Source organism: Ictidomys tridecemlineatus, unplaced genomic scaffold, assembly GCF_052094955.1.
Source record: "Ictidomys tridecemlineatus isolate mIctTri1 unplaced genomic scaffold, mIctTri1.hap1 Scaffold_174, whole genome shotgun sequence".
Taxonomy (NCBI): Eukaryota; Metazoa; Chordata; class Mammalia; order Rodentia; family Sciuridae; genus Ictidomys; species Ictidomys tridecemlineatus.
Genome location: NW_027521507.1, coordinates 420,104 through 439,993, shown reverse-complemented (window position 1 = coordinate 439,993; position 19,890 = coordinate 420,104). Strand labels below are relative to the sequence as shown.

Genomic DNA, 19,890 nt, shown 5'->3' with positions numbered 1-19,890 from the left:
TGTGCAAATATATATATTATTCTTTCTTTGTGTATATGCACGTGTTCTTTCCACATTTCTATGATTTTGTTCTGAAAGTTTTTGTAATATCATTTCCCTTAAATTAACTTTTGTCACTTGAAGCCAGTGTCTAAATGCTCCATTTCACGTGGTTGAAAAAGATGAGGAAATAGCAAAGCCCATCTCATTTGACTAATTATACATTAAAAATTAAAACCAATCTCAGTTCTACTAGAGGACTTATTTTTCACTCACCTTCTCATATACGGTGTTTCAGAGATTCTCAAATATATAGATTTGTGGTGCTGAATCATCTGGATAACACTCCAGGTTGAAAAGTTGTATGTATGCTTTGATTGAATGTACTTCATTGGTCCTGAATATTGTCATGTTCCTCCCTACAAAGAGTTTGGGAATGTGGATATTATATAGAATGCCTAGAATCATCATTTTCATCACAATTCATAAGACTAATTTTTTAGGACTTATTCTCATTTTGAAAACAAGGGAAATTTACCAGCCCTATGCAGGTGAGGAAATAATTCCCCATTTAAAAAAAGTAGCCATTAATTGAATTGGTTTTTAAAAGTTATTGAGCAGTAATATATGCATTATAAAACCAAAAAAACAAAAAGAGTGAGGTGAACTAAACTTCAACTTTAACAGAGTTGACTGATTATTTTAAAGAAGGTAAAAAACAGAATATGACCAGAAACTCAATAGTGTTAAAGCAGTGACAATTTTAAATAGGATGTGGGTTGGTCAATGGGAAACTCATCTGGGTTAATTAACTGCTACTTTGGTCATTTAGGCTCCTGATCTCTACTAAATGGAAGAGAGACGTGTCCTATCTTATGGTATTCATGGTAAAAAAAAAAAAAACACAGAAATTTCCATACAGTCTTCAGTTTACTCAAATATTAATTTTAATGGCTGTTTGAGTCAAACCTACATTATAGAGCTATATGAACAATATAAGGGTTTTTCTGGTTTTTATTTTTGTTTTTGTTTTAATTAAGTCTTTATAGGCCACAGCTAAAACCTATTACAAATCAGGCTTAGAGGAGCCAGGCTATAATTGCATAAAAAAGAGAAAATTTCTAAATCACAGGATACATGACACATATACAATTGAGCATACAAAGAGGCAACCAAAAGCCTTATATTCATCATAAATTGGTGATGTTTTTAATGGGGTTCCTCTCAATTTGGAATCAAAAAGGGAGCTATACTGATACCTAATTTATTACTCTTTCCTTCTCGAAGACAAAGCATCTACTATTTCTGCTCTATGGAAGTTCACCTCTTTCCAAACCAACAAACTTTAGGGTCACATTATGAGAAAGAATAGTAGGAACAAACAAGTTGGGGTTTAAGCATATGTAAAAGAGCCCAATAACCCAAGAATAATGAGGAGATCCAGAAAATAACATAAATATCTCCTGCAAGTTTCTGGGACCATCTTATATTTTGTGGATCCATAGGGTCTCATGTAATCACATATTTGTAAGGGATCCAGGGAGAAAGGTGGGTGTTTTTAGTTTTTAAGATAGGCTTTAAGAGAGTTATGGTAAAGATGTGTGGGAAAAAATACATTTGGAAAAAATTATTACAAATATCATGCTATGACGGGAGTGAATATTTTCTGTTAGACATTTGGTTTTACCCTACTTTCCACTTAATTCTCAGGTACCTGAGTCTTCTCAGCCCATCATCTCATTGTTGACTTTGTATCTGGTGGTAATATGAGCCCCAATAATTTGATTTGAATAATATAAAAAGGAACCTTTATGTTGAGATCTTTATTCCAGGCCTGGTATCATGAAGTAGTGGACAATTGCAGTACAACACACACACACACACACACACACACACACACACACACACACACACCCCTAATACATAAAGGCACAAAAATTTAATTGTCCTTAAAATCAATATTTTATTTCCTAATAGGAAAGGTGTGTAAGTACACAAATTATAAATAAGAGGCAACTTATTGAAAACTTTTCACAGGTAAAATAAGGAAGAATAATGTGAAACTTTTAAATACTTATGAAATTATCCAATAGTAAGAAACTCATTTTTGTTATATTTAACTAAATACCTAACACATAAAAAATTTTAAAAAAATAAACTTATTTTTACAATATGTGATGGTGTTTGATATATTATTTCAAACTATATTTCAATTAATTATAAGTAAATTCACCAAGTTTTATTGAATTTACTCTCCCTATAATGTTAAAAATATTTACATAGAAGACAAATCAACAAAATTTCCAGACACTACCTTTTCCATTCCCCCCTGGCACAGAACGTGATGCTGAGATCCTTAAGCTATCCCAGCTTCTCCTCTGGAATATATAGGGAATAGCTCTGTGGAATTTTCGTTTCATACACATTCCCATTTGGGTAACATACAAAGGATTTCCAAATATATAATGTTTAAATCCTGTGGAAGATTTTAATGATGCTGCCCTGGAAGTGACTCACATTTTCAAGATAAATTTACATTTGATTCATATGAGAACCCAATTCTAAGGCCAATCATATTTTGGAGTTGTCCCACTACAAGGAGTTATCTCTTCTATTTTAGGTTTTTATCTATCAACATTATAATAACATGTTTGCTGAATATTTTTTCTCAGCATTTATTAGGTATTTCTACTTTGCTCTTTGTGTAACATTTCCTCAGGAAATGAGAATCTTCACATTTGAGTCAAAAACCCCACAGGAAGAATCTGTGAATGTCATTTACTGAGTCTATAGACTCTTTGTTTGTTTTGTATTGTTGTATTGTTTTTTGTATTGTTGTATTGGTTTTTTGTTGTTATTGTTGTTTTTGGTACTGGGAATAGAACTCAGGGGCACTCAGAAATATTTTGCATTTCATTTGGAGACAGGGTCTCACGGAGTTGCTTAGGGCCTCATCATTTTTGAGGCTGGCTTTGAATTTGCAATCCTCCTCTTTCAGCCTTCCCAGCCATTGAGAAAACAGGTTTGCACCACTTTACCTGGAAACACACTCTTTTGATAAGTAATTATTATTGGTGGAAAACATGCTAAGCTCTAAGAATGTCATTTTTTAATTTCTAAATTAAAATAAGTACTTATACTTTACTAAACTTGCAAAAGTACAATGAAGTGTGTATATTCAAGTCCTGATATGGTAGAAATGTAATGTAAAATGTAGTTTTTGCTGTTTTAAATCATTACCAATATTCCAAACAGAGCTGCTGGGTCAAATAAATGTCTCTTGGGAATATATATATCTATATATATATATTCCCAACACAAGTAACTGTACCCACCATTAATTTGAGTGATTTGAGAGGCTGAGCCAGAAGGATTACAAGTTCAAAACCAGACTTAGCTACTTAGTGAAGCCCTAAGAAACTTCATGACACCCTATCTGTAAATAAAAAATAAAAAGAGTTTGGGATTTAACTCAGTGGTAAAGTATGTCTGAATTTTATCTCTTGTGCCAAAAAAAATTTTAAATAAAATAAAATAAACAAAAAAAATATGATCTCCATAATCTCATCTTAATCAGAAAATCAATAGATTCAAATTAAAAAAATTAGTTTTGCAGACAAAAATTATTGTGTTACTGGAAAAATCTCCTTACATTGATTATGAAAATTAAATAAACATAAAAACAAGTACTATGTACTCATGTTGAACTTTATCAGAATTAGAATAATGTAGACCAAATAATGTAATTATGACTCTATGAATGTAAGACATAGAAAGATATAATGTTTGTATCACCTATTTCTAGTAAAAGTGTTGAAGTGAAGAATACTGGAGATAGTACATATGGCTAAGAAATAAAATATCAACAAAGAAATACAACAGTCAAAATATTTTTCAATAGCCAAGTGTGCTGATGCACACCTCTAATCCCAGCAGCTGGGGAGGTTGAGACAGAAGCATCATGAGTTCAATGGCATCCTCAACAATGGTGAGAAAATAAAAAACTCAGTGAGACCCTGCCTCTCAATAAATATACCAAAAAAAGACATGGAAATGTTGCTCAGTGGTTGAGCCCCTGAGATCAATACCAGGTACCTCAGTTCCACAAAAAGAGAGGTTTTAAAAACCACTTAACAGGGAGAAAACATTGCAAAAAAATGAGTAAATATATGTATATACATGTATGTCAATATGATGAGAGATAAGTTAACATTCACAATGCAGAGAGTATTGTATACTCAGCAGAATGTTAAAATCAATGACAATAAAGGCATACACATATTAATAAAGACCTAACAATTAGAAAATATTAAATGACTGGAATTGTCAAACACTGTTTGCAGCCACACAACTTTATAAACCTACTTTTTAAAATGGTTTGGCACTATCTATTCAGGCATGCCCTATGAACCACCAATTCTTCTTCTGGGAAACACAGACATGCACCAATAAGATTCTACACAAATTTTTTACTAGGCCCCTTACCCTCATTTAAAGCTGAGCTTAAAAAGCAAACATAAAAACTTAATTAGATTTCTAAAAGTATCTAAACTTCATTAGCAAATTGTGAGAATCTCTATAGTTTAGAAAAGGCAAATTTTACAAAAAAAGAAAAAGAAGAGAGAGGAGAGAGAGAGAGAGAGAGAGAGAGAGAGAGAGAGAGAGAGAGAGAGAAAGAGAGAGAGAGAGAGAGAGAGAATATAGCAAATCCTAAGTAAAATAACAAAATTAAAAGATATTCAAGATGAACTAATGCCCAGCTTGTCAGTAATGTCAGATGTTTGTGCTTTAATATGACAAATAAAATTGAAAGAGCTCTGGTGAATATGAAATATAAAAATCATATACTAATTATATCTCTATTTGTAATATACAGTGTGTGTACAAAGGTGTCTCCTTAATTGATAGGCATACATTCTGAGAAACTCATTCAAAAGTGATTTTGTTATTTTTGAAAACATCATACTGTGTACTGAAATGTAGATTTTATATTACTACAAGCTTAGGCTATAGGTTGTAGCTATCATTATACATAGTTTCCATCACTGACCAAAAGTCCATTATGCCACACATTACCGTATATTATAGACTTAAAGAAATCAGTGTACACCTTAAAATATTATGAATAAATAGACCTGTGGAACTGAAGTGTGAATCTTTAAAAAGACACCAACTACACAATGATAAATGAGAGTTTCCACTGCTGATAATATAATATCTTTTCTAAAGGAAGCTGCTGAAACAATGGAATGCCTGTGTGATTATAAACCCCCCAGTCTCAAAACAACAATAATACTGGGGTCTAATTTTGAATACAATGACACAATTGTTTTCAAAACTAAGAATAACAAAGAAAATAGAGAATTTTTTCAAAGTTACCCAAAACAAAATGTTAAAAAAATTATAAATTGAAGATGGGTTATATTTCAATGGTGGAGCAATTGCCACACACATGTGAGACACTTGATTTTTCTTCAGCATCACATAAAAATTAATGAACAAAATTGAGAACATTGTGTCAATCTACAAATAAAAAAATTTAAAAAAAAACAATAAATGCATTGTGCATTAAAATAATCAATTCATGAAATGGTACAATTAAAGATATAAACTGACAGATGAGATGAAATAATTACTTCACCTATAACCAAATACTTAATAAAAAAATATGACACCAAGAGGAGAACAGCAAGCATCTTGAATAGCCTCCTTATATAGGTGATATCTAAGTGTTCAATACTCATAAAAAGGTCAACACCTTAGGAAATTAGAGAATTATAGAATAAAATAACAAATACATAAAACTAAACAGTATTGATGATGATGTAAAATAAAAGTTTATCATGAACTACTGTTGGAGTATAAGTTGGTAACTCTTTGTAAAAATTATGTGACTATTGAATAAACATCATCATTTCCCACCAATAGCATTGACTTATTAAACTATATGTCTCTGTAAAATATAGTAACATATAAAAATACATTAGTATTGTTCTATACAGCTAAAATCTGGTAGGTGGTTAAAAAAAGTACATTTAAAAAGGTAACTGATGTGAAACAGCAATCTGCATACGGGGTAAAGTTGGGAGTTCATAACCTGCTTGAATCAAACTGTGAAATATGATGTATTAAGAACTATGTAATGTTTTGAATGACCAACAATAAAAAAAATTTTAAAAAAAGAGACAAATATTAAAGTGCAAGGAAGAATTTTGCTAAATCTCAGACATATTTTTTCCACAGTACATCTATTATAATAGTACAAATCACCACATCAGTATTCTATAAATGTCATATTTGCATACTACTTCATACACTACACAGAAGTTTTAAAGAAAAATATGTACACTTTACAGAGGAATAAAAACTTAAGAGAGCACATAAAATACTCAATTATGCACATAATGTGTTTAGATAAAACTCAGCATTACAAAAAAAGAATTTTCTCTCAATGTAATCTATAATAATTTTCATCAAATTTGAACATTCTTGCCTTTTAATGAAAGAAGAAACTTAAAGCAAAATAAATAAATAAATAAATAAATAAATAATAAATAAATAAATAAAATTCATCTGTGAAGAAAAGTATGTATAAAATACCACAAAAAATCTATGCTGTAGAGAAGCAAATAAAGTTGCAGTATCATTAATTGACACTGATATACATTCTAAAACTGTAACACAATAACAAAGATAAAAAAGTCATAGTATAAACCAAACACAAAGATGACTTCATAAACATGTAATTTTTTTGTTTTGTGAAGAGCAATAAAGTGGTCTACATCTATCCCTATGAAAAGTATCTCTATATCTAAATGGATAATAAATACAATCTAAAATCAGTGCTTAGGACTTGAAAAACAGTTCCCTGAGAGTTTGTGTACAGAGTATGTTAAAATACTGGGTTCACTCAAAACAAAAAGTAGATTTTAAGGTCAGGACTTGTAAGGTTAGAAGATGTAATTTGTTTTAAATATGATTTTCACCACTGTGATTAAAAGAACCAACACTAAATTGTAGAGAGGGAAAGTTTATTTGGAGGCTTAGAGTTTCAGAGGTGTTAGTCCATACAAGGCTTGCTCCATTCCTCAAGACCCAAGGTGAGAAAGAACATCAAGGTAGATGACAGAGGGAAGTAGCTCACATAGTAATCATGAATCAGTGAAAGAGCCTCTGAATTTGGGGTCTATGCAAATATAATCCGAAAACCACACCCTCGATTCCAACCTTCTCCAGCCACAACTCACCACTTCAGTTGCCATACCGTTAAGCCGTTCATGGATAAATTCACTAATTATGTTAAGGTTATAACCCAATTCTTTGTCCTACAAACCTTCCTACATTGTACCACAGATAAACTTTTGGGGAATATGTCACATCAAAATCACGACAGAAATAAAGCAGGATATGAGACTTCTGACTCTTTTTCAATCTACTGATACACTGAATCGACATCCACTCATGTTATGTGTTTCTCTTTGACAAAGTCATAAGTGAGTTGAGAGACTTAGACACATTAGACAACTGAGAAAATGCCTGCCTTCCAAATGGGTAAAAAAATGCTAGGGTATACCTGGGCATTAGAATTGCTGAGTGAAGTGCCACATATTTGGAATGAATTTCCCCAAAGTTAGGGTCACCTTGAATAAAGAGGATTAGTATTATAACTATAGAATGTTCTATGATTTTCATTTTAATTTATCTAGTGGTTAGAGAAGAAGTGATATGCAATTATCAAAATGACAAAATGGTAATCTTCTATGGCTTAGCAAGTCTCTCCATATGTTTCATCACCTGAAAGCAGGGCAGAGAAATTACATCTCAAAGCTGTTAGTTTATCCCTACAAGCATTTTTGCCAACTTCCACTGCCAAAACATGAGTTTCTCTCTTGCTTCAATTACATGTTTAATAGGGCAAAATTCAGCAAACCACTGGTAGAATAATTGACAGCTCAGCACTTCCTGAGCCACTACTAACCTTGCTCACTGCAGTAATAATTTCAAGCCTACATAATTTTCCCAAAATGAGTTTGTCCATGTACTGAGTGTCTAAATTTAGCTCATCTGCTCAAGGGAGTATATCCTAAACTTCCAAGTTTTAGAAGCAAAGGTGACTGACCATGTGCAAATCTCCATAGATTGCAAACAATTGGATTTGCATTGTTTATAACTACTTCCAAAATCTAAAATTCACAGCAGTATTGCATAAAATGGATTAGAAACCATATTACCTGTTTTAACCCAGAATACATTTAGAACACTCTCTTTTTCTGGCTACTTAACAGCATGAAATCTAACAAAATTATATCCAAAATTTAATGCATCAGTCGGATAGCTAATTTCCTGCAGCCTGTACAGTTTCGTCAGAATGGCTAAGATAAAAATATGAGATTTAAGGGCTAGGGTTGTGGCTCAGTGGTGGAGAGCTCACCTAGCATGTGTGATACATTGGGTTTGATCCTCAGCACCACATAGACATAAATAAAAATGAAATAAAGGCATTGTGTTCACCTGCACCTAAACATAAATAAATAAAAAGAATACTTAGGAGTAAAACAACAAAAAATGTACCTACTTAAAGATAGTAGGTACTCCAGATCATATTACATGGACCTTGTACAAATGTCAGTGAGAGCATAAATAGAATGAAGATGTTATTGAAAATGGTGTTTTGGTTCTGCAAAAATTCAAAATTAAAATGCCTAATGATTCAGTGTTAGTAATTCAGTGTATGTACCTAAGGAAATTGGAGTAATTACATCATAGAAAACAATGTACTCCCATTTTCATTGTAGAAGTATTCACAAACCTGGTAAAAGAACTGAAGCACCTTCAGGATAAAGGGTAGGCTGGGAATTTTCAGCAGCTTAAAGGCCAAAAGTGGAGGGTCATAGGTTAAAAACAGGCTTTAAAAAGTCAGTGAGCCACTAAGTGACTAAACAAGATTTTAACTCAAAAGACTATCAACACTTTCATAAGATAAAATTTATATAAAGGCTAGAGATATAGATCAGCATTTGAGGAGCCCTGGTTTTAATAAACAGTACCAACAATAAGCCAACCAATAAATAAATAAATAAATAAATAAATAAATAAATAAATAAATAAATAAATAGTACCCTACTGATAGGGGACAGCAATATGTGAATGGTAGAAGCAGATTAAGAGAAAGTCTTTAAAATGGGCCCAATTTTCTAATGCCATCCTTTTCTTTTCCAAAAAGCAATTTATCTGCAACACTGCCTAGATTAACTAGAGAGCTTATGTCATATTCCTTCACCAAACATTTTATGCAGAATAAATACAGTCCCAACATAATGTCTACAAGAGTAACCCAAGTTACACTAAAGGGAAGAATTTTGACCATAACAAAGACCAGATCTCAGGAAGATAAAAATAATTTCTTCTAGCCATAAAATTCACAACAATTTATGCTTAAGAATCCAATCAGAAATGGTGAGCATGGGCATAGTTAACCTACAGTTTTCATGAATGTGGGTACTTGAGTTTTTGATTTTATCCTACTCTCTGTCCAAAGTCAAAAAGTGGACTGGTGCAGGATTTTTTGGAATATTTTCTTAGATCCCCAATAAAACTGGAGTGAATAAGAGCCATATTGTCTTTTTCATCTCTAAGAGGATCCACTGTCTCCCTGCAGAGTGTCTCATGTTTTTTTCTTTCATATCACTTCTAATAAACACATGGCTTTCTGTTCTGAGTGATAAGACTAAAAACTTTATGTCTTGATTGAAAAAAATGCATTTAAAGGGGTGTGTCTTCACACTACCTCAGTTTCCCAGAGGGCTTCAGCCATGTATTAATAAAAGATCCTTGTCAGCTAAAGGGCTTCCAAAGATGCACTTGAGAGCCTCTACTTCATACTAATTTATAGAAAGGAAAGTCTCACAGAATTATAATCTCTTGGCACCCCAAAATACTTTAAATATGGCATCTATTAAAAATGTATGTCAAGAAGTTAGGAAACCAAAAACTATTCAAATATGGGGAGTTGCAATGAGGACAAATCACACAATAATTCTTCAAGGAGAAATCTCAAATGAGAGGTTGTGATATAATTGCTGTACATGGGAAGAAAAAGGGAGGAGAGAAAGGGTTTCATTATTATTTTTCAAATTGTCAAGTTACACTTCTCTTTTTTCCTCTCATGTGAGATGATCATAAAAAGAAACCAAAACTTTAAACACTTCTATTCAGTTCTTGAAAAAAAATTAGAAATACTGCATCCATTTTCAATATAGCATGAAAAAAATATTTGACAAAGGAAGGACACAATGAAAGCTCTAAAAATTGAACAGAGCCACACCTGAAATCTTAAAGTGTCTCAGGAACCTGAAGCAGGAGGATTATGAGTTCAAAGTCAGCCTCACAAAGGGTGAGGAGCTAAGCAACTTAGTGAGACTTTGTCTGTAAATAAAATACAAAATAGGGCTGGGGATTTGGCTCAGGGTTTTAGTGTCCCTGAGTTATATCCCAGTACCCCACCACAAAGAGAATATGAACAGAAACCTGGAAATGTAGAAATATATCCTGAGACATATAAAGAGCTAGGCTGGAAGACAGTGTTCTTGATTTGAGGTACTGCTTTCCAGTCATTTAGGAAGCTCAGGAGAAAGAAGAAATGTGGGCTCCTTCAGAACACATATATTTTTATGATTAAAAAGAGTACATAAGGTTAGGTATTTCCCCCATTATCATCCTAGTCTTCATCACACAATCTGGGGACATGCTGGGCTATAGCACACTGATGTCCAATCAGGCCTTCAGAAAATTACTAAAAACATGATAAAGTGATGTCACAGGATGCCCAGAGTCTAGCTACTTTCCTACACTCCACTAGAGTGGTCAGAGGGGACTGAGAGCAGAGCTGCCACAGAAAGTCCTGTGGCCAGCAGACACTGAAGAAGACAATGCAGTGTCCCCATTTACCATTTATAATGCCCTATATTACCAAGCCCATTAACTCAAACAGCCTCCTATCCAATCTCAAGATACCAGTGCATAATCACCATTTCCTGGCTTTCACAGTCCCCAGAATTCTTCCTATGATTCTTTCAGCCCCTGTGTGGCACAGAAGCATGGGGCTCCTGAGGATCAAAGAGGAAACCTAGAAACAAATGTGTAAAATGGCAGACTTGCCATAATAACACAGATCCAGACTTTGAAATCCCACCACCTTTTCATTGGCTATGTGTGGATTAGACAGTTTTAATGAAAGTGCCTATGATTGTACAGGGTTTCAGGCACTGTCCCAGGCTAAACTTAGTGAACCTATGTTCTGAGTTTATTGCATCCAACAAGGAATCAGGCTAGAATGACAAGTTCTTGGCTTTTAAAAAAAATACTGGCATTGAATCCACAAGGGAGATTGCTGTGAATGCCCATAACCCCTTCTACTTTTTTTGAAACAGAGTCTCAGTAATTTGCTCATTCTAGCCTCAAATCCTCCTTCCATGGTCTCTAAAGTACTTGATATTACTGAAATGCACAGATGCACTTATTGTTTTTATTTTTTCCATTTGTGTAACAGTGAACTGAATTCACAGCTCAAAACATGGTTATTTTAAGGCAGTAGTAGGATATAGCATTTTTCATTTATGACTGTATACAAGGTTGACTCGATTTATGAGTTACATATTTGTATATATTACTCATAAATAAAAATATTGCTTCTGGGCATCGTTTTTACCCCTGCAATCCCAGCAGCTCAGAATGGTGAGGCAGAAAATAATGAGTCATAGCCACCGTCTAAAGAAGGTGCTAAGCAACTCAATGATACCCTGACTCTATATAAAATGCAAAATATGGCTAGGGAAAGTGGCTCAGTAGTTGAATTCCCTTGCTAATTTCTGGTAACCCCTCCCCTCATTACATGATGAAAAAATACCTTGAATTTTATATAAAATTCTGCTCTATGGTTTTAGGGAGAAGAGTTTTTGAGTTTTCAATTTGTAATCCATCCCCTGAAGCAGCAATGTCCATCAAAATATTTGTGAAGCACAAGTGTTATTTGAAAGTTTCTAGTATTAATGTTTTAAAAAAGAACATGTGAAATCACTTGTAATAACTTAAGCCACTCTACACAGAATATTATCATAGGTTGACCACACAAATTTATTAATGAATATATGTATTTTTTGAAATTCATCTTAATATTCACTATTTACCTGAAGTCTCAAGCACATCTCAGTTAATGATCCCAATTTCATGTTTGAGAGCTATGAATTTCTTGACTTCAGGAAGATGAAAGGCTTAGACCACTCATTTTTATGTCCTAGATGATGGAATACAATTCCTGGATATATTCTCATCAGGGCCTGCCCCCAAAAAAAGGAGCAACAATGCATTTTGAGACAGCTGGTGGCTTTAAAAAGGAAGTTTACAAATGTGGAAACTGTTTCTCACTAGAGGCTGGCCACAGATGCATTCCCACTTCAGATATCAAACTGTAAATTACAAAGAATTTCTCAGTAGCCCAGAATCTAAAGTATAAACATATTAGAGAAAATTTTATTTTTCAATTTGGTTCTTAGCCTAATGGCAGGGTTTTGATGTCTTTTTTTTTATTTTTTTGCTATAGGTTACTGTGAAAATATTAGCACAAATAAAAGGCATATGTGTCTTCACATATTTCTAAATAATTAAATACCATATATTGAATCAACTTGAATCTTATTCTAGAAAAAATTAAGTCACTACCTATAAGATATCTGCTGCTTTCCAAATAATTTCAGTAGGACATGTTATTGAATCTTGACATCTTGCATACAGTGAGTGTACTTTTTTAATCACTGTAAACTTACTAAATCATATTTGTTTTGTTCACCAGTTAGATTGAGTTCATCTGGGATATTTTTGCTGCATATGTTTAGCTGATGGATGGTAAGATTACTTGACTTTAGAGGGTGATCTCACTGTGAAAAAAAAAATCACCCTGATTCTCCTCAACAGAATATCGCATGATCAAACTAATGTGGGCTTGTTATCATGAAGGTGACAGTGTTTTTAAAGTAAAAGCAAAAGCATTTAAAATAGTTTCTGACTGGGTACCGGATAAATAATTTTTTATACCACAGCTAACATAAGCCATAAAAACCAAGAAGAGCCCAGATTCAAAGTTTGGGAAACACATTCTGCATTTTTGCTAGAAAAGGAGAAAAAGCACACTGCCAACTTTCTGTTTACAGATAAGGGAAAGAACAGTCGGTATTTTGGCAGTCAGTATCATTCTGCCTTCTGTAGTAGATGAGGCCAATAGAGATGTTCAGTGTCAAAAAACATTTTCAAAACACCACCAGTAGTGTGTGGGGGTAGGTACTGGTAATTAAACTGAGGAGATTATTACTCCTCACTGATATTTCTGATTCTTTCTTTTTTATTTTTCTTTTCATTTTTATTTTGAGATAAGGTCTTCCTAAGTTGCTGAAGCTTTTATCAAACTTGCAATCTTACTGCCTCCGTCTCACAAATCACTGGAATTTCAGGTGTGTGCCACCACAATCAGCAGCCTCACAATTATTAATAAGCTTGAAGTGGATTTAGGATTGTATATGCTTGACCCCCACAGGGAGAACCTACCTTACCTAAACCACATGATTCTTCATTCTTTTATTATTATATTTGAAGATAAATAGTGACATTTATTTAGAAAAAAAAGGATTAGTCACATATTGTGGGTCTTCACTATAATCTTGTAAATTTGAGAGCCTGAAGTAGGAGGATCACAAGTTCAAAATTAGTCTCAATTATGTTGAAAGACTCTAAGAACCTCAGCAAGACTCTTGTCTTAAAATTAATAAAAAAAGAAAGAAATTTAAAAACTTGTGAAAAAGAAGAGAAAAAATAAAAAGGAGTGGGAATACAGCTACATTAGTTTAGTGTTTGCCTCATTTGCATGGGGACCTGGGTTCAATACCCAAAAAAAGCACATAGTCACACACACACACATACACACACACACACACACACAAACTTACACAAACACACAAAACCTGAGGATATAGCTCAGTAGTTAAATACCCCTGAATTAAATACTCAATATTAATTTAAAAAACAAATAAATGAGATAAAAGCAGAATTTCCATTTATCTCATACTGTTTTATCCCCCCCATGGGAATAATATGTTTGAGCAAAAACTGTACAAAAATTCTAGCATGAACTTGAAGTAATCTAGGAAAAAGGCTGAAAACTGAATTGAAGAAATTAAAATAAAAATATGTTTCTATTTTCTCATGAGAGAAGAAATTTTAAAATTGATATGCTTTATTACAGGCATGTTAATATTGCAACATGCTATGGATACTGCAACCAGAAGACTGTATTTTTATTTCAACATTTTTTTGTAAATTGAAGCTGGTTGCAGTGGCACATGCTTGCAATCCCAGTGGCTCTGGAGGCTGAGGCAACAGAATTGTGAATTCAAAGCCATTCTCAGCAAGAGTGAAGTGCTAAGAAACTCACTGAGAATCTGTCTCTAAATAAAATAGAAAGTCTTCAGATATGATTCAGTGTTCAAGCCCCTGAGTTAAATTCCTAGTCCAAATAAAAAAAAATTCAAATTGAAAATATAAAATTTCACATAAGAAAATGAAGGATAGAAGTAATTATGGCAATGTTTGTGATTTATAAAACAAAAGATACATAAGTCTCCACTATAAGAATACCATCTGGGAGTATAACAACAACAACAAAAATACAAAAAATGATACTCCTTGGAACTTGCTTTAAATCAGAGGATTTGTATTAGCCTCAAATTACAAATTGTTTTCAGGTCTTTGACTGCTGTGCAGGGCCTGAGACCCAGTAAACAAGGTTTAGGGCTTCAGGAGTTTAAAGAAGATGTGAGGAGCAGGTGTGATAGTAGGGTTGCTTTATTTGAAGGCAAGAGTTTTCTCTAGCCACCCTCTAGCTTCTAGCCCTCAGTCCCCTAAATTATTTCATAGAAATTTTTTTGAACTGTGGGTCAGACAAAGAAGGCACATTGCCAATATTTTACAGAAGTAAGTACATAAACTCAAGCAAATGTTTATGACTTTGAGTATGTACACTGAATCAATAAGTTTATAAACTTGGCTATCTACTACAACCCTAGTCCTCTGAAAGCCCTGCCACCTTGTAATGCTGTCAGTCACATTTGGCCCTATAAAAACCTCATGGCATTGAGTATTTTAAAACTTCTGCTGTTAAGAGCAGGGCTAACTTCTCCATTTTCAAGGCACTACATAGAATTCTATTCATCTCTAAACCATACAGACATAAAAACAAACCAGCCAGGGATCTCTTGCTTCATGTTTAACTTATTTTTATAAGTCCACAAATTCTGCTTGATAGGTAAAATGTGATGCAATTGGATACCTTGACCAGCCCTGCCAGTAGTTCACTAGAGTCATTGACTGCTCTTGTTTCATTTTATTTATCACCATTGACTGGATTTGCTGGCCTTTATCCTCCTTCTCCTTCCCTGACTCACTAAACACTATGGGAAAAGTTGATGGGTATTTTTAAAGTACAGAGATCCTACTCTACTGATTGTGCTCTGGCTTTATAGTCTTCTTGTTTGTCTTACAATTTTATAATTCTGCCAGTCTCTCATACATTTTCAGCAGTTTTTTCCCTTGTTGTTGTTGTTGTTGTTTATTTGTTTTGCTTCATTTTGTTGGTAACAGGAATTGAACTCAGGCACTTAACCCCTATGCCATATCCCAGCCTTGCTTTGTATTTTATATAGAAGTGTGGTCTCACTGAGTTTTTTAGCACTTCACCTTTACTGAGGGTGGCTTTGAATTCAGGGTCCTCCTGCCTCAGCTTCCTGAGAAGGTGAGATTACAGGTATGAACCACCATATCTAGCTTTGTGTCAGTTTTTTTTTTCTGTCACATAAGTAGAAACCACTCATACTGTGGCCCTAGCACATACACATGGTCCTTAGGCTATTTCTACAAGTCATCAGTGATACTCCTGTGACTTTTTTTCATAGCCAGGGACTAAGGCCTTTGCTTAAAGTAGTCCTTGACAGTTAAACTTGCTGGGTTCTTGTAAACACACTGCAATCAGAAGCCTTCCTTAAGTTAATAGGAAATGCATCCCATCATATCTTGACTCTTCATAGGGGTACATTATAATAGGATTGTGGACACTAATTTCTATATGTTTTTTGATTGTCATAGGTGCTCCTCGCTCCCCAAACCAACACCACTAATATACCAGGACTCAGATATCTCTCACCTACAAAACATCCTAAAGAGGGCTGGGGATGTGGCTCAAGTGGTAGCGCACTCACCTGGCATGTGTGTGGCCCAGGTTCCATCCTCACACCATATACAAACAAAGAAGTTGTGTCTGCCAAAAAACTAAAAATAAATAAATAAATAAATATTTAAAAATTATTAAAAAATATCCTAAAGACTATGCCAGTTCCTTTGTAGCAGATCAGATCCAGGAAGCAAGTGTTGGGTCTTTAGCAGTTGAAATATACAAGGCACAGTAGGCATACTAGTCTTGCTTATGCAGAGGTGGTCATAACCTCCTGCATCATTGTATAGGATATATATATATATATATATATATATATATATATATATATATATAAAGAAGGTTAATTTCAAAAGTTTTACATAGTGAATACATGCTGAAAAACAAATGTTTATGACCTTGAATACATACACTGAATCAGAGTGTTTATTACCTTAAATATATAATAAAAACCAACCTGCTGGAAGCACCAGCAAGATAGCATATCTTTTTTTAAAAATATTTATTTTTTTTAGTTTTCGGTGGACACAACATCTTTGTTTGTATGTGGTGCTGAGGATTGAACCCGGGCCGCACGCATGCCAGGCGAGTGCGCTACCGCTTGAGCCACATCCCCAGCCCAAGATAGCATATATATAGCCATCATGGGCCTGCCCCAAAATCCAAATTTTTAGGATCCCTCATCATAAAATCCAAACATCTGAAGTTTTCTGTAATAATCCCTTATCAAGAAGGACAGAGATCTGAATCTCCAGTCCAAAACAATGTATGCTGCAAAGTCATGTAACCAGAACACAAGACCCCTGCCTAGGATTACTGAAAGCCACCTCCAGGTGGTACCTCGACAAGCTTATCATTTATGCAAATGATCATCAGTCAGTTGCTGTGTGGCTTAAACTTCAGAAAGCATATGTGCTGAACCTATACTAATATTCTTTTAATTATCTAGAATACATATACAACTAAATATTTTACACTGTGCTGCTGTTAACAAACAAAATGTCATGTAATTATGCAGCACAATATTATATATCTGATAATCTTTTTTTCTTTCACTAGAAATAGACCCTGCAGTGTATGATTTAAGGCTTGTGCTGTATGCTCTCTCAAAGCAAATATCTGCCTCTTAGTCTCCATGGATAAATTTTAAAAAAGAAAAAAATGAAAGTACCTCATTCTTGGGAGTAACTAGACTTAAAGGCATGCACCATTAAGTTAGTTTGTATACTCAACTTTTAAGAATGTTACAAAATAGCCATGTGCAGGGTCATGCACTTCAATACCAGTGATACAGGTTTCTGATGCATGAGGATCAAAAGGTTGAGATTAGCCTTGACAACTGAGAAACATCCTGTCATAAAACAAAGAAGAAAAAGAACTGACAATGTAACTCAGTGATAAAGGACTTATGAGTTCAATTCCTCATATTGCTAACTAAGTTAGAAATATGAAACAAAAAAAGTATCAAAATCAATATTATTAATATTTTATTTATTATATGGACTTCTCTTTAGCTGTAAATTCATCATAATTTTGCATAGGCATTGAAACCAGTGTTCTAATAGAGTGCAGTAAAAGCACAGAAATTTAACAGGATGAATTATATTTTCAACTTAAATCAAGTTTTACACTGTTACAAATTGTGCAGATAAAATGTGAATCAATAGACTCCTTTTTAAAATAGATAATATTTCCTCATTATATGTCAAAACAAGTCCAATGTTTAAACCTTAGAAAATAAGACACCATTTAAAATGGGATGATTATAATAGCTCCTTTTCTGTTTGACATCCCAATTCTGCCTGTGTATGAACCTGAAAAGAACTGTGGGGACACGCTGGACTCATGGCACATGGATGTCCACAAAGGGCTTTAGAGACAAGCTGAAAACACCATACAATTATGGAACAAAATGCCCAGGTTTTTAACTGCTGATCTAAGCTTCCCTAGACTAGTAAGGGGGGAGGAGGTGAAGGTTGAGCTGCCACAGAGACCCTCTGATGAGTCCTCTGAAGATGGCCTTAGGCCTGAGCCTACACAACTCTATTTTAAAAACTCCAGTTTCAAACCTGTAGTCTCACCAGGCACACACTCAGAGCACTCCAGTATGGCCTCAAAAAAGTTACTTCCCCTCAACCTATAAACAGAGTGAGGCTCCTGGCCTGATAAGAGAGAAATGCAAAAAGTTCAGGGTGGAGACCACCAGACTAGATGTTTCTGACCCCAGGGTAAATGAGAGGAGAAATCTGGTGGTAACTGAAGAAGATTGCAAGGCGGGGGGGTCAAAAAGCCCAAAATTTAATATAAATAATAGAACTAATGAACAGGGATTCACCCAGCCAAAACAAAAATGCACTTGAGCAAGAGAGCCTAATGAGGACCTGACATCCCATCATTTGTCTTCATTTTCTGATCCTCTGCATAATTCTAACCACTCAAAAACTCTACCCCCTTGTATGGACGCTGTTGAGAGCTGCAACTTCTTTCTATTGTCCTCTCCTCAACCAGTCATCTGCTCCACACCAGGAAAGGCCTGCCTTTGTTTTTGACCTGACCACTCTGGTCTGAGTAAGTGTGCATATGCTGGACATAAAGACTAAGGACTTTTGAACTTAACATGAAGAGGGAATGTCTATAATTAGCCTATTATGATGAAGTGTGCTTTGCAGTGCTTATAATTAATTTACAAGTGTTTCTTTGAATTGATTATGTCTTTTGCAGTACCCAGAATTAAGAATTATTGTTTTCTTCATTAAGAACCTATAGAGTGAAATTCTATTGAATAATTGAGAGAATAAAGCATTGAAAGGGGCAAAAATGCATGGACATTCTTTATTTCTCTCCTGTACTGCATATGTCACAATTGTCACCCCCTCACAACATGTCCCTAGCCACAATTTTCATTTTCCACCATTGAAACTCTTGCCAACTTCAAACAACCTACTTATCCAGTCTCAGAATTTTCTAACAAGGCACACTTACCATTTTCTGGCTTCCAGGGTTTTCAGCATTCTCCCTGTGATTTATTTTAAGATTCTTCTTAGCACAGAAACTTGGGCTCATGTTTCAGGACAGAAAGCCTACAAAATGATTAAAAGAATGGTGGTTCCAGAAAAAAAAGGGAACAGAAGATTGTCAAAACCCTCCCCCTCATCACTGGCTGCATGAGGATTGGACAGTTCTCACCTAAGAGACTGATTGGACAAGTCTTCAGGCACTGCTCCAACCTAAGCCAAGTGGGCCAAGAATCAAGTCCAAAAGGCAGGCTGTTCCATTTTCATTGTTAAAATACTAAGAATCGGGGCTGAGGATATAAACTTAAATAAGAGAAATTAAAATACTACTTATAAGGTATCTGCTGTTTTCCAGATATTCACTGTACCACATGTGATTAAATCCTGACATTTTCCCTACAGTGGGTATATTGTTGTCTATAACTATATAAGAAGTCACTCTAAAACTTACTAATTCACATTTAGATTGAACTGCATTCATCTGCAATATTTTTGCAGCATGTGTTTAGCTGTTAAGATTACTGAACTTCAGAGGGTGATCTGGCAGCCAAACTAAAGCACCCTGAATCTTCTTCACATAATATCTCAGAATCAAATAAATTAAGGTGGACTTGTTCTCATCAAAGG

General features: G+C 34.3%; 1 long non-coding RNA gene across 1 annotated transcript; it reads right to left on the bottom strand.

Moving 5' to 3' along the window:
* Nucleotides 1-261: 261 nt before the first annotated feature.
* LOC144372846 (uncharacterized) lies at nt 262-19,344 on the bottom strand. Its single transcript, XR_013432702.1, has 3 exons — nt 19,232-19,344; nt 16,278-16,347; nt 262-398 (listed from the first exon to the last, which is right to left on the bottom strand). It is a non-coding gene; the product is annotated as an uncharacterized LOC144372846 (long non-coding RNA).
* Between the last annotated feature and the right edge of the window lie 546 nt (nt 19,345-19,890).